Raw genomic sequence first — 14,780 nt, forward strand, 5'->3', positions numbered from 1 at the left:
TGTGATACTGCAATTTATTAGAAATATATATATATTTGGTCCTTGTCCCTGTTTTTGGAACAGAGGTCCTAATACTCTTAGAATTTCCTACGCAATAAGAGGGATGGAGATGTCTTTTGTTAAAGAGGTGACTTTCAGATAGCATCTAAGATGGGTTCTGTTTGCCAGAGGTACCAATGATGTGATTAGAGGGTTGGAATTGTTTAGTCCCACCCCAGTGACTTCTAAGGAGGGGAGTGAGCTGGAAATTGAATTCAATCACCAATGGCCAAAGATTTAATCAGTTCTGCCTAGGTAATGAGGCTAGCATTACCTGAACCCAGAAGGATTAGGTTCAGAGAGCAGCTTGTATTCCTGTAGAAATTTGAGGAGAGTGGCATGCCTGGAATGAGTACAGAAGCTTCATGCTCTTTCTACATAACTTGCCCTCTGCTTCCATGTGGCTGATTCAGAGTTAATAGCTTTTTGTAATTAGCCAGAAATCTAGCAAGTAAAATGTTTTGCTGAGTTCTGTGAGCCTCTCTAACAGATTAAACTCAAGGAGGTGGTCATGGTAACTTCTGCCTTAGTTATATCTGGTCAGTCAGAAGTACAAGTTACAACCTGGACCTGCAATTGGCAGCTGAAGTGGAGGCAGACTTGAGGGACTGTGCCCTTAACCAATGGAATCTGATGCTGTCTCTGGGTGGATAGTGTTGAAATTGAGTTGAATTATAGGGCCCCTAGGCTTCCCAGGTGTCACTAGTGGTGAAGAACACTCCTGCCAATGCAGGAGACGTAAGAGAGATGGGTTTGATCTATGGGTCGGGAACATCCCCTGGAGGAGGGCATGGAAACCAACTCCAGTATTCTTGCCTGGAGAATCCCATGAACAGAGAAGTGTATAGTCCATGGGGGTCACAAAGAGTTGGGTACGACTGAAGCAACTATGCATGTAAGCATGTATGGGGAATCCAGCTGGTGTCGTAGAATTGTTGCATGTGTGGAAGACCCACTCCCACTCCAAAGACACACCCATTCACATTATAATTGATCTCATTGAGAAACTTTTTATTTAGACCATGACTATAGGGTGTATTGCTTGCTCTTTTCAAATTACAAAAAAAAAAAAAAACCCAACTATAATATAATGTGACTGCTTTGACCCACAAAACAGCCCCAAACTGTCCAAAACACATAAAAACTGGGGGCTATGTTGTAACCTATCGAAAATTTTCAACTGTTTTAGTCTGTATATAGTCTCTATACCCCAAAATTTCTTCCTACCTGTCTGAACAAAGCAGAATTCATTCTATATTCTGCCATGATAGAATGGCAGATCTCAATCTAATTCTGTAAATTTCAGCTCAAATATCTTTTACAGAACATTTGTATCTTTTTCATTTGATATTTAAGTTTTTCATATATTTATATATGCTTCCTTCACTTGAAATTTGTGGATGGAAAAATATTTGAATTCCTAACTTTCATTTTTAGAGGAACTCACTGAACAATTAAATGATTCTTTGAAGTATCTCTCAAATTACAAATTAGCCTTTTTAAAAAAAATAGTACCCAGTACATTATAGCTTAAATTGCAGAAGAATAAATGTTGGCAATAATATATTTTCTGGGCTCATTATGAACAATTTAAAGAAATGCAACCTGGCTTAATTTTGTTGGGATTTCTTCCCTTCCTAACCTTCTTTGCTTTCTAAGTTGTAATAGCTCTGATGGACTCATTAAACAATCTTTGGAAGGAAAGTCTGGGCTTAGAGGCAGAGATGTGAGCTTGCCTGTGCCTGTCAATGAGAAAACACATTGAGAGCCCTGCACAAGTTCTTGTTTCTGTTACTGGTATTACAACTTCAGAGTAAACGTGATGGCTTCTACCTGAGCCCATGCATATATCACATTCATGTGAGTGGAAGAAGTTTGGGAGGCAATACATAATCTTAGCAAATAGCCTCATTCTCATTTCTTTTTGAATATCATGATTCCTAGAAATAGTTATTGTCTCCAGCAAATATGCCTGCCTTTGTATCCAAAGTATACAAAGTCATACAAGTGAATTTTTTCTGCTATTAGAGATTCGTTACCAAGTGAAGATCTATTGGAGAAGCTTTCTTTGGAGAAGGTTTATTGTCTCTTTACAAACAACTTTTTTGAGGTTGTATCGCTCTTCATCCTGTTTGTGATGCCAATTGTCTTGCTGTATCTCACTAGGTGCACTGTTCACTGGACCCAGGGTAGGCAAGGTGCAAGCTAAGAGACTGGAAGGGGGCTGAAGGATCCGTAGGAACTGCAGACGTGTTTATTCTCTCCTGGCTGACGCAGCAGCCATAGCGTAACCTAACGTACATAATTTCTCTCCTGACTGGCATGGCAGCCATAACAGTATTGCTCCCAGCTGAAGCAGCAGCCACAGCAGGAGAAACACTCTATTCTCTCCTCTAGCTACTGACCCAATAGACACAACTGTGACACAGCAGTAAATGCCGCTACTTTCTAGGTGCAGCTTGTATATCCCTACAGCACACAGTGACTCGTGACCAAGTGAGTACCTCATGACACAAATGCACAGTGCTATAAATGCTCTCAGCTGTTACATGATCATTATTGACAAAGCATGGGGCAAGAGAGCCTGTACACGCCATCTTGGCTAATTTGCTCTCCCCCCATGGAAGTGTAATTTAAACAGAACAAAAGTCACTTATTATAAGTGTCGGAGAAGGTACCCCACTCCAGTATTCTTGCCTGGAAAATCCCATGGGCGGAGGAGCCTGGTAGGCTGCAGTCCATGGGATCACAGAGTCGGACATGACTGAAGTGACTTAGCAGCAGCAGTATTATAAGTGTACAATTCAATGACTTTTAGTAAATTTTTATAGTTGTCTAATCATCATCTGCGGGGGACACTCCGCAGAGAGAGGCAGTGGAACTTCCCTCAGCAAAGCCGAGGGGTCCCGAGGCGAGGTGGGCCTGCTGTCCGCCAACCCAGCCCCTTAGCGAGCAAGAGACAACCAGACTCGACAGGGGTTCCGTCTAAGCAGTTCCGGTTTATTGTTGTGTAAGCTCTTGGTTTATAAAGGTAAGCAGGGAGGGGTTTGTGAGGGACTTTCCATAGTTGCACCAATCACATTAAAGGTCAAATCATCATGTGCCATCATTATAACAGGAGTCTATGGTGATCACGTGCTGTCTACGTGCACAGAAATCAAGAAAACCAATCAAGAGTTTTGACAGACAACTTAGGCCGCACCCTCATCTCTTCCGCCAGGCGCCATCTTAGCTCTAAACCGCAAAGCTAGCCCTTCTTTTTTAAGGTTTCCCATTTAGGGCCCCACAATCATCATAATTCAGATCTAAAACATTTCCGTTATCCCAAAATTTCTTTGTTAAATTCTTTATTTGGTAGAAAAGTCACCTAGTGTGTTTTATCCACTAGATTCTGTAGCAGCCTGCAGTTTTTGCTGATTTTTTTTTTTAAGTTAAAAAAGACTCTTCTAGCTCTGAAATCAAGTATACATGGCTAATAACAATGCTATGTATTGATATCCTCTTTAGAAAAATCTTACTTTAGTTCTCAAGCTTAGGAAATGTAGGGATATAGAACATACCAATACACTCATGTTGGTTTGTATTGCAAACTCATTCTTGGAAATTTATGAAGACTTTTTTCTTTTGACTTGTTAGCCTTGATTTGTTCTTCCAGAATAACCTAATCAGAAAGGACTTGGAATATGCTGAGCAGAACAGACCTGCTCACAGTTAGAATTCAGTATTGCTCCAAACCAAGTTTTGGCTCAGTTTTCTCTGCCACGTCTCAAGCCACAATGAAACTTTGAAAGAAGATGCCTATTGAAAACTGTTTCACAATCCTAGGACCTCAGACTGTGCTGCTTCTAAATGTACTTGTCCTGCAGTATATTTAGTATAGCTTATAAGTTCAAACTAGGCTTCCACTAATTTATAAAAATAAATCCCATTTCCATTGGACTGGTGCTGTGACCTGATTCCATGAGGACTAAGACCACATCTCCTGGACACCATTTTTAGCTCAGAACTTGGAAAATGGCCATGCATCTAGAATATATTCAATAGTTATTTGTTGACTAAAGAAGCATTGAATGTTATCTTAACATTGTCAAAGGTTAACACTAAAATGTTGAGGGAATATTCAAATACCTCACTGGCTTCCTCCCAGAGAGACTGTCTTCTGCCTCAGTGTTTTCAGTTTTCTTTAAATTTATTCCTTTTGGTGCAATACAATTAAAATGAAGAAACAAAAGTTCTATGTTCTGATAAAATGCTAACAACATTATAGAATATGTGGAATTACCAATGCATAACTGTGACATTTTAATTTTCCTTTAATTCTGAAGAGGTATTTTATTTTACAAACATGCGTTAGATTTTTACTATATAGAACTTCTATGCCTAGAAACAGAGTTACAGAGGTAAATCAGAGAGAAAGAACTTGCTTTCAAATGAGCTTAGGATTGGGATAGGAGGCACAAGGGTTGGTCATTCAGTCATGTCCAACTCTTTGTGACTGCGTTCTCTTCTGTCCATGGAATTCTCCTGGCAAGAGTATTGGAGTGGGTTGCCATTCTCTTCTCCAGGGGATCTTCCCAACCCAAGGATCAAACCATTGCAGGCAAATTCTTTATCACTGAGCCACCTAGGAAGCCCCATAGGAGGCACAGAGATAAACAAATATCAAGAGACTTAGCACAGGTGGAAGGAATAGGAAAGGAAACAGAGAAAATGATAATTGTGGAAAGAATCACTCTGAAACTTCCAAATGGTAACATTAGTGATAAGATCTACCCTAGTTTTCACTCTGAGGGATGTAGAGCTATGAACTAAAAAGCAGATGGCCAGAAGGCACTACTCCTGAGTCCCAGAGGTGTACATAATGCTCAAAGAGTGAGCCCTGCTCCAGTTCAAGGGAGCTGAAAGTTGTTAGAATAAACTATACCGTCTTCCAGACCTGTCATGCTAAGTTTTCTGAGCAAAGCAGTGAGTGAAGTTGCCCTAGTTGTGTCCGACTCTTTGCGATCCCATGGACTGTAGCCTACTAGGCTCCTTAGTCCATGGAATTTTCCAGGCAAGAGTACTGGAGTGGGTTACCAGGTCCTTCTCAAGGGGATCTCCCCAACCCAGGGATTGAACCCAGGTGTCCCACATTGCAGGCAGACACTTTACCTTCTGAGCTACCAGGGAAGCCCTTTCTGAGCATAGATGTATTATTTTACCATATTACCTATGTTTCTCCCAGAGTCTGTTACGAGTTAAGATTTGAAGTTTATAGAAACCAGATTATTTTATTGGATAGAAATTAGATTGAAAATGCATGTCCCATAGATAGAAAGATGAACTATTTTATTTTCTGATTTGGAAGAGTGTTATACTATTCAGGTTTTGAGTAAAACACTTTGAATAAGTTTTGAATAAGACAAGTTTTGCAGAAGACATCTCCTCATCTTTATTGTCTGTGAGGGAATAAAATTCACCATCATTTAGTGCTGCCTTGCTAAAAAAGGCTAGTGATACTTTTTTCAGTTCTAACTCCACATTAAGTTCTTAACAATACATTCCAGCACTAACTTTTTTTTTGAGATTTGAAAGTCATAATTTACTTAGCATGAGAAATCATAAAATTAAAAGCTTAAAAATGCTGACCAACACCATAAATATCAGAAAGTCTAGAAAAATTATATTGTATTAGCTGTCTGATGTATGACTAAAATATCTTTTGTTACCTTTTTTGAGCTACATGTTCAAAAAATCTACTCAGATTACTTCTCCAAATGTCACCAATTTAATAATAGCTCTGCAGAGAGGAGACAAGTCAGTCTTATTTGTAGCATGTTTGTTCCATGTTTTTTTCTTATTGACAGTTTAAAAATTTTCCAGTTTCACAACTTGTTATTGGAAATGTCATGTAAATGTTTACAGTTGTTGTCAATTTGGGGGGAACCTCCAACAAATTTCTTTCCTATATGATTTCAAGACTCCAGAGCCTATCAAGTTTTTTTCAGTGGTGACTAATCTTAAACACTCTTTGAATTGAGAAATAATCATTGATTGATTAATCAGTTGGTCATCCATGTCCTTTTTTTAGAGGCATATTATGTGTTGTATATTATCCTCATAGGTGTCAGTTTGTTAATGAAGAATGTAAATCTTTCTGTAACACAGTCATAAGGTTAACTCCTCTTCACTGATTGGATTATTAAACAATCCCAGAATCTATTCATTATTATTCTATTGGAAAGTTAACTCGTCCACTTACTGAATTATTTCTTTTGATATGATGAAACATTTTTTGGTAATAGTTCTGTCTTTGATGTCAGAATAATTTTCATTTATTTCATTAGTTTTATTCTTTCAGTGACTTTTCCCCTGAAATTTCTCTCAGTTCTTGAATAAATGTATTTAAAGATGGCAAATGAATGTCACCTTCACATGGGCCAATATTGGGAGTCTATGGCTCTCTTATTTACTTTATTGAAATGTTCCAAAATCTTTCCAAATTGAATTAAAATGACATACTGAGCTTTATGAACTTTTAAATGAACACCCTTCTTCTTATTTGTATTTGAATTTCTCTTGTTGCCAGTGAATTTAATGTTCCTGCTTTGTCATGAAAAAATTTGGAGACAAAGCGATAGGTTAGAAGTGGATTTATTTAGACAGAAACACTTTCCACAGGCAGTGTGGGCCATCTCAGAAGGCAAGAGAGCCTCAAAATATGACGTGGTTAATTTTTACAGGGTGAGTAATTTCATAGGCTAATAAGTTTGTATTAGTTGGTCAGTGCTGTCTGATTCTTTGTCAGCCCATGGACTGTCGCCCACCAGGCTCCTCTGTCCATGGAATTCTTCAGGCAAGAATACTGGAGTGGGTTGCCATTCCCTACTCCAGGGGATCTTCCTGACCCAGGGATCAAACCCAGGTCTCCTGCATTGCAGACAGATTCTTTATCATCTAAGCAACCAGGAAAGCCCAATGAGTAGGAGGATTATTCCAATTATTTTGGGGAAGGGGTGGAGATTTCCAGGAATTGGGCCACTGCCCACTTTTTGGCATTTTATGGTTAGCCTCAGAACTGTCATGGTGCTGGTGGGTGTATCATTTACCATGCTAATGTATTACAGTGAGTGTATGATAAGGCCCAAGGTCTATTAGAGGTTGACTTGTCTGCCACGTGGCTTCTAACCAGTTTTTGTCATGTCCTATGGCTCTGTCATTTTTTAAAGGTTGTGCCCTGCCCCAGTGCCTCTTGTTTCTTGTTCCCTTCAAAGATTTTACTCCCATATTTTTATGAGAAGCAGAAGGCCCATGGTTCGTCTCCTGTAACTGCTTCAAGGCTGAGTAGGGCCATTGACCCTGCCTGTCAGGGAGTTAAAGTCTCTGGATGCCTGATCTGTGGGCCCAGTGGCAGGACAGCCCCTTGTTTTAAGTTGGTATCAGCTGGAATCCTTGCATAGCCAGCACCTTGATGTGGAACTGTTGTAACTGTTTCCTTAACCTTCCAATGAATCTCCTTGATAAAAGAAGCACTTTTTGTAACAGCATCAGAGTACAAAAATATAAATGACAAAAGACTGTCACATCAACGGTCACCTCATCTGTGGTTTCTTCCTTGCGATGATGACTGTTTTCTTGGGAGCCTTAGGAAGTTTCAGGTCCTGTCAGTCACTGCCATGACTGGCATGGGGGAATTTCCTTGTTCCCTTTAGACCTGGGGGAATCCCCTCTGTCAGTGGCCCATATATTTTCAGACTGAGCAGTGTTTGGTCATAGGCTGGGGCCTATTTCCTGAGCATTCCTTACTTCAGTGTTCATGACACCCCAAACTGAAATTTTCTCCTTTTCTTGGGAGAGGTCTTCTGGGAGTACTTTTGATGTGACCAAGAGATGGGTTGGAGAAGGAAATGGCAACCCACGCCAGTACTCTTGCCTGGAAAATCCCATGGATGGGGGAGCATGGTAGGCTACAGTCCATGGTGTTGCAAAGAGTAGGACATTGACTGAGCGACTTCACTTTCACTTTTCAGAGGTGAGTTAGGTCTTGTCAGGACAGTTGTCAAAAGCCTGGCTTGCCATCATCTCTTCCTTAAGTCAGGCTATTCATTGTTTTTACCCTCAGCCTGGTCTCTGTTGTTAAAAACACTGAAGACTGCCTCAAATAAAAAGGCTGAGAGAAGTTTCGGGCGCCACGGCAAACTTCTGGCCTTAAATTCTTTGGTGAACCAGTTAGAGTCCTCCAAGAATCTGCCTAAGTGATGTGACATTGGTTAAGGTCAGGCAAGGAAAAAGGGGTATGGACTCTGATAATTCTCTGAGGCCCGTCTACTATAATTCCTGATGGGGGCAAAGAGACTCTGCTTGCATTTTTGGGTACAGAAGGATAAAGAAGCTTATAGGGTAGGGGAGAGGCTGAAGAGGATGGAAGAGTGTGGGGCCTGGGTCTTCTGTATGGGGCTCCTGCTCTTCCAGGGCTGCCACTTGAGAGGGCTTCTATGTAGCCTGAATGGGTCCCAGCTGGCAAAGTTACCTAAAATAGGATTTTCACAGCTCTGGGTTTTCTCTTGGGGCCATAAAAGCCTGTATGTAAGGAACTTCTGTCCATTTCCCCTGCCCTTTGCAAAAGATGTCTGACTGTAGAATGGTATTGTAGTTGAGGCTTCCAATTTCTTACCAGGCCTCATTGTCCTCAAGTTTATATTGGGATTCAGCCTTATTACAAAAGAAAATGAGCCTTTTCATTTTAAAAAGTCTGGAGGAAACTTGTTCTAATGACTCAAAATTCCCCTGAGGAGTGACTCTTGAGAATGGAAGAGGTTGTTCCCCATTATTCCTTCAGGGAGAGGATGTTCCTATACCAGCGAGGAGCATTTGCATTCGGAGGTCCTGTGGGGACTCTCTAAATCAGGACTGGATCCAGGCATCCCCATCCACCTAATCCTGTTCACTCTATCCACAATGGGGGTACACACCTGTGGCAGTCCTGTTGGTCCCTATGTCCTGGGTCATGTGTCCTATCCTAGCATGCATGGTACCAAGGATGACTGGCCTTCCTGAAGGCTTTTCTATAGATTCTGTAGATATGTTTCCCTGATAAAGGCATCCTCATGCTTCTAGGACCTGTTTAAGTTCCAGCATTTTTCTCTACAGAGGTGATAAGTTCTGGAAATCAGTCACTGGCCATTAAGGGAGATGGTTTGTGAAAAGCATCCTGCCCTGCCTTAACAGGGTGGGATAGGGGTGGGGTCAGGGTGAGCCCTGGAGGGGGCCAGACAAACACCAGGATGTGGGTGGTGAATGATAATCTTACTGCCATGAGTCCCAAACATCCCAACCATGTGGTGCAGGACCATCCCCCATCTCCTAATACCTGGGGGTACACACTTCAAAATCACTGCAGATGGTGATTGTAGCCATGAAATTAAAAGACACCTACTCCTTGGAAGGAAAGTTATGACCAACCTAGACAGCATATTAAAAAGCAGAGACATTACTTTGTCAACAAAGGTCTGTCTAGTCAAGGCTATGGTTTTTCCAGTGGTCATGTATGGATGTGAGAGTTGGATTATAAAGAAAGCTGAGTGCTGAAGAATTGGTGCTTTTGAACTGTGGTGTTGGAGAAGACTCTTGAGAGTCCCTTAGACTGCAGGGAGATCCAACCAGTCCATTCTGAAGGAGATCAACCCTGGGATTTCTTTGGAAGGAATGATGTTGAAGCTGAAACTCCAATACTTTGGCCACCTGATGCAAAGAGCTGACTCATTTGAAAAGACCCTGATGCTGGGAAAGATTGAGGGCAGGAGGAGAAGGGGACAACAGAGGATGAGATGATTGAATGGCATCACCAACTCAATGGACATGGGTTTGGGTAGACTCCAGGAGTTGGTCATGGATAGGGAGGCCTGGTGTCCTGCGGTTCATGGGGTCACAAAGAGTCAGACATGACGGAGGACTGAAGTGAGTGAGTGAGTGACAAACATGCACAGACCACCTAGTGTGTGAGGGAGCTCCCAAAGTTATCACAGCCACTATAATCTTGGCACAAACTCTAAGTAAGGCTGTATTTCATATTTTTACACAATTGGACTTAACTCCTTATTACCAAATTCAGACTCAAATTGAAGAAAGTAGGGAAAACCGCTAGACCATTCAGGTATGACCTCAATCAAATCCCTTATGATTATACAGTGGAAGTGAGAAATAGATTTAAGGGCCTAGATCTGATAGAGTGCCTGATGGACTATGGAATGAGGTTCATGACATTGTATAGGAGACAGGGATCAAGACCATCCCCATGGAAAAGAAATGCAAAAAAGCAAAATGGCTGTCTGGGGAGGCCTTACAAATAGCTGTGAAAAGAAGAGAAGTGAAAAGCAAAGGAGAAAAGGAAAGATATAAGCGTCTGAATTCAGAGTTCCAAAGAATAGCAAGAAGAGATAAGAAAGGCTTCTTCAGCGATCAGTGCAAAGAAATTGAGGAAAACAACAGAATGGGAAAGACTAGAGATCTCTTCAAGAAAATGAGAGATACCAAGGGAACATTTCATGCAAAGATGGGCTCGATAAAGGACAGAAATGGTATGGACCTAACAGAAGCAGAAGATATTAAGAGGTGGCAAGAATACATGGAAGAACTGTACAAAAAAGATCTTCATGACCCAGATAATCATGATGATGTGATCACTAATCTAGAGCCAGACATCTTGGAATGTGAAGTCAAGTGGGCCTTAGAAAGCCTCACTATGAACAAAGCTAGTGGAAGTGATGGAATTCCAGTTGAGCTGTTTCAAATCCTGAAAGATGATGCTGTGAAAGTGCTGCACTCAATATGCCAGCAAATTTGGAAAACTCAGCAGTGGCCACAGGACTGGAAAAGGGCAGTTTTCATTCCAGTCTCAAAGAAAGGCAATGCCAAAGAATGCTCAAACTACCGCACAATTGCACTCATCTCACACGCTAGTAAAGTAATGCTCAAAATTCTCCAAGCCAGGCTTCAGCAATAAGTGAACCATGAACTCCCTGATGTTCAAGCTGGTTTTAGAAAAGGCAGAGGAACCAGAGATCTAATTGCCAACATCTGCTGGATCATGGAAAAAGCAAGAGAGTTCCAGAAAAAACATCTATTTCTGCCTTATTGGCTCTGCCAAAGCCTTTGACTGTGTGGATCACAATAAACTGTGGAAAATTCTGAAAGAGATGGTAATACCAGACCACCTAACCTGCCTCTTGAGAAATCTGTATGCAGGTGAGGAAGCAACAGTTAGAACTGGACATGGAACAACAAACTGGTTCCAAATAGGAAAAGGAGTACGTCAAGGCTGTATATTGTCACCCTGCTTATTTAACTTCTATGCAGAGTACATCATGAGAAACGCTGGACTGGAAGAAACACAAGCTGGAATCAAGATTGCGGGGAGAAATATCAATAACCTCAGATATGCAGATGACACCACCCTTATGGTAGAAAGTGAAGAGGAACTAAAGAGCCTCTTGATGAGAGTGAAAGAGGAGAGTGAAAAAGTTGGCTTAAAGCTCAATATTCAGAAAATGAAGATCATGGCATCTGGTCCCATCACTTCATGGGAAATAGACAGAGAAACAGTGGAAACAGTGTCAGACTTTATTTTGGGGGGTCCAGAATCACTGCAGATGGTGACTGCAGCCATGAAATTAAAAGATGCTTACTCCTTGGAAGGAAAGTTATGTCCACCCTAGATAGCATATTCAAAAGCAGAGACATTACTTTGCCGACTAAAGTCCATCTAGTCAAGGCTATGGTTTTTCCTCTGGTCATGTATGGATGTGAGAGTTGGACTGTGAAGACAGCTGAGCACCGAAGAACTGATGCTTTTGAACTGTGGTGTTGGAGAAGACGCTTGAGAGTCCTTTGGACTGCAAGGAGATCCAACCAGTCCATTCTGAAGGAGATCAACCCTGGGATTTCTTTGGAAGGAATGATGCTAAAGCTGAAGCTCCAGTACTTTGGCCACCTCATGCGAAGAGTTGACTCATTGGAAAAGACTTTGATGCTGGGAGGGATTGGGGGCAGGAGGAGAAAGGGACGACAGAGGATGAGATGGCTGGATGGCATCACGGACTCGATGGACATGAGTCTGAATGAACTCCGAGAGATGGTGATGGACAGGGAGGCCTGGGGTGCTGCGATTCATGGGGTCGCAAAGAGTCAGACATGACTGAGCGACTGAACTGACTGACTGAAACAATCATTTGGCCTTACTAATCTGTTCTGTTTATTTATGTGTCTGCTACTCTACCAGAACTGCATCTGGAGCTATAGAATAAGAACTAAAATTACATAAAGTAATTCCTCCCAATTTATTTTCTCTCTTCAAAATTATTTTCACTATTTTAATTTCTTTGTCTTCCATATAATTTATAGAATAATCTTGTCTACATCTATAGAAAATTTCATTGAGATTTGATAGAAATTGCATTAAACCTGTATATAAATTTGGGGAGAATTAATATCTTCACTGTCTTCAGTCTCCCAGGAAATGGCAACCCACTCCAGTATTCTTGCCTGGAGAATCCCATGGATGGAGGAGCTTGGTGGGCTACAGTCCACAGGTCACAGAGTTGGACATGACTGAGAGACTTCACTTTCATTTTACATTTGCAGTGGGAAAGACGCCAAATGCCAGAACAAATGGTAGAAAGTAACATGACACATAGGATATAAAGGCTACAAACCAAAGTTTTCCTAGTTGCTTTTTCTTGCTTTTTACCTCACAACAATATCACCCATATTTTACATTTTGAAGCTTATTAGAATTTATTACCATTTAAGAGCCTAGATTCTAAGATTTTTAAAAAGTAAAGTAGCAAGTTTTCTTTTTGGCACTGGTTTTGAAGGTTGTGTGTGTGTGTGTTTAAGAGAAAAACAACTATGCTTTTCTATTTAAATTTATTTTTATTTTTTACTTTTTATATTCCCAGCTTTGGTAAATAATAAATTCATAACTCCTTATAAATTCTTCTTGCTCAGAGTTATTACATTTTCTATTATTAAGAAATCTATTAAAGGATGTTTGAAGAGCTTCTTCAAACCAAACCAAGTGACCAATAAAAATGTTTCTGAATAACATACAGAGATTGACAAATTTTAATACCCATTTCTTACCATAAATAACAGTTGGTAGAAGAAAGCTGAAAATAACTCCTACTTTTAGCATAGTTAGTAAAGGCTATGTAGGGTGGAAATTTTGTTAAATGTTAAAAAACTAAAGCAAACAATAGACAAGCTAAATAATGGAATTGCAGTGCGTAGTTGAAGCATCTTTCTATTAAATCATGTCATGAATACTTCCTTCACATTCAGACTTGCATCATTTCTTAGATTTTGTTGTCATGACAACAATTTTTACGAGACCATTTTCAGCTTCTATAGTTAGAATTATACAAAAAAAGGGTTTAATACAATGGACACAGGTGAGCCTTAGATATTACATTTGGATAAAAGCCACCTGCTTTATCACAGTCATATCCTTGAAAAATTTTTAAATGTGAAACTTCTTCCCTTTTCCAAAAAAGGTCATTTTACTATAAAGTTTTTTTTCTCTTGAGAAAGTGGGTTTAAAAGGCTCCAGATTTTTCTCAGTTTAAATGCTGTTAGATTGAAAAGTAATTTATAATAAGACATGACAACATCTAATACATGAAAGGACTTTGAAGCTGTATTCTATTTCTTGTAGAGCTAAATTTTGATGAGTAGAAATAAGAATAATATAGTTGAAAGTATAGGTAGAACATGAAAATACTGAAGTATGTAGTGATAATCTGCACTGGACCTTTTTATCTTACTTGAAAATCTCATTAATGTAAAACAAACAAACAAAAAACAAAAACCTCTCAGGTTATCCTGTTTCTCTTTTGCAAATAACTTCAAGACAAATGGGAACTCTTTCTTTGTGTTAATTTCAAATGTGTACTCCTATATAGTGTTTTTTAGCTATGTGTTAACAGATGTGCTTAGTCGCTCAGTTGTGTCCAACTCTTTGTGACTCCATGAACTGTAGCCTACCAAGCTCCCTTGTCCTTGGGATTTTTCCAGGCAAGAATACTGGAATGGGTTGCCATGCCCTCCTCCAGCGGATCTTCCTAACCCAGGAACTGAACCCAGGTCTCCCGCATTGCAAGAGGATTCTTTGCCTACTGAGCCAGCAAGGAAGCCCATATGCATTAACAGATACTCATCTTCAAATAATCAACACATAAAGTTGTATCTTGGCAGGTTCATTAAGAGGTGAAAAACCAATATTTTGTGCTCTTTAAAAGCATTTCTTTAATATTTAAATTTCTTGAAAATTTACAAATTATTTTTGAATCTAGCATATGACTATTATAGCAGCTTGAAGTGAAGTTGCTCAGTCGTGTCCGACTCTTTGCAACCCCATGAACTGTAGCCTACCAGGCTCCTCAGTCCACGGAATTTTCCAGGCAAGAATACTGGAGTGGGTTGCCATTTCCTTCTCCAGGGGATCTTCCCAACCCAGGGATCGAACCCTGGTCTTCCACATTGTAGGCAGACGCTTTACCATCTGACCCACCAGGGAAGCCCCATTATAGCAACTTAACTGGGCCCAAATTTTAGTGCCATAGTTTTCCTTATTCATATTCCTTTAAGAGTATTTTTTTTTAACTCCAGATATGTCCCTATTCTATTTTGATAAAAATATACTAATATTCTGAAAGTATTCATTTTTATGATCATTCTAGCTTATCAATTATAGTATTATCTATAGC

Source organism: Oryx dammah, unplaced genomic scaffold, assembly GCF_014754425.2.
Source record: "Oryx dammah isolate SB20612 unplaced genomic scaffold, SCBI_Odam_1.1 HiC_scaffold_26, whole genome shotgun sequence".
Classification (NCBI taxonomy): Eukaryota; Metazoa; Chordata; class Mammalia; order Artiodactyla; family Bovidae; genus Oryx; species Oryx dammah.